The sequence below is a fragment of the Austrofundulus limnaeus genome, unplaced genomic scaffold (assembly GCF_001266775.1).
Source record: "Austrofundulus limnaeus strain Quisiro unplaced genomic scaffold, Austrofundulus_limnaeus-1.0 Scaffold31, whole genome shotgun sequence".
Lineage (NCBI taxonomy): Eukaryota > Metazoa > Chordata > Actinopteri > Cyprinodontiformes > Rivulidae > Austrofundulus > Austrofundulus limnaeus.
Window position 1 is genome coordinate 1,727,749 of NW_013952433.1, and position 1,862 is coordinate 1,729,610.

General features: G+C 39.2%; 1 protein-coding gene across 1 annotated transcript in view; it reads left to right on the forward strand.

Annotated features, from left to right (window-relative positions):
- LOC106515650 (GTPase HRas) overlaps positions 1-1,862 on the forward strand; it is a 16,998-nt gene that overhangs the window by 3,726 nt on the left and 11,410 nt on the right. The window lies entirely within an intron of this gene.

The window sequence follows — 1,862 nt, forward strand, 5'->3', positions numbered from 1 at the left end:
TATATATATATATATGAGAGAGAGAGAGATTCTTGAATTTACAGACTTCTCTTTCCTTCTAGTTTACATCCGACTCAAAGAGTCAGAATRGTCATTTCTCAGTTGCTGGTCAACACTTTTGTTTGGATGCTTTTTAGGAGGATGATGTCAATGGAAAACAGTGGGAGGGTGTGGTGGGCTATTGAGGTTTTAGCATGGCTCTTGGACTCTCACTGATACCTCCCTGGAGAGGGTCTCCTTTCCATCATTACACCATTAGAAATCAATTATCTCTGCAGTGGTTCTGCTCGTATGGATCCTTTAACCAATTAAGCACTTTAATGGAGGGTAAAATGTCTGTTCTAGAAGATGGTCATTCACTACCCAGCTTCATGTGTGCTTTGATGATGTTGGATTCATGGCCAGGTTAGAAAAAACATGTTTTTTTTTTCATTGCATATTTTATTTTTAAGGTAGCAAAAGATGGGGTTTGGAAATGTTTTAATTAACTCTATATAATTTTCATTTCACTGTTGACCCTTCTCCAATGTATTTCTTGCACCCCTGGCAGTAAGAGTAGCGCTCCCTCGTTTCTTTAGTCGCTCCTCCAGTACCAACCCTGTTGCTTCTCTGCGCTTGCACCCTCCGTAAGCTGTCATGTAAGATTATCCTCTGGGTCCAGGGCGATGCTCTAAGGTTTCAAAACGAAATGTTAATTTCCCAGGCTGGAGGTGGTGTGCTATAAATAGCCTTAAACACAAACATGCCGTGTGGTGTTCTTGGATCGGATAGGGAACGGTTCTACAAAGGTTTTGGGGGTCTTTGGAATGGAAAAGGTCAGAACTTTGCAAACAACATGGTCACTGTAGCTTTTCTTACAGCGGTGGCAGGAAGGTTGCTCAGACTTGGAGTGCTGTTGCCACTTTTTAGTAGCACTTTGCTGTAGGATCAGATGTGAATCATTGCGTTTCTTAAAATGTGCATGTGCAGCTGTGGACATTCAGTGATTAATTAGCTCTGCAGTGGATAATATTACAGTTATTGTTGTTCAATAGACAAATCAGGACTGTGCAGAAACATGAAGACGGGACACTGCTAATGGGACAGGAGATTATAAGTCTGTGCAAAAAGGAAAAGAAAAACTTTGACAGTTGACAAGAGATTTGTGATAATTTCAGTTTCTGAATATATGCATTAATTTATAAATGCATAAATTTATTGTTTCCTATCCTAATAAATAATTTTGTATTCATCATAAAGGTTAAATTTTTTTTTGTTTTGTTGTCATGAAAGAAACTGGAACAAAATAAATCATTAATCATAATTAAATGCATGTTAGTTGTCTGCCAAACACTTGAGTGCTGTTACAACTGCAGCCACAGGTTCTAATGCTTTGATGCTTTGTCCTTGTGTTGCTGCAAGCATTAATGATTTGATCCTCAAGTCGCCTCGCTGTCTACCTGGTTGCCTCCCCAGCTTGAGCCACCGCTGGCAACAAGTGGCCTCAGAAACACGACAGGATCCATCAGTGATTCGTTTTCTCTGTTCATCTCCATATGTGTGTGTGGATTATTAATCAGCTGCTGACATGGCCTAGTTTATGGGAAGATGGGACAAATGTCTGCTTTGCTTTTTAGAAGCAGGTGTGTTGAGTTAAGCATTTTTAGGCTGATAATTTCAGTTATTACTCAGGTGAGCATTTAGCAAGTAGTTATTTTTATACAAAATGTCAAATTCRTGTAAGAGTCTGAACTTCCATGAGTCTTTGTTTTATATATCATACATGTCAGTCTCTCTTTTTGTTTGTGTTTTACATGCTTAGTATATAGTTGACTGTTTTATTGTATAAAGCAGAGGTTCACAAGCTGGGGTCCCGGGACCCC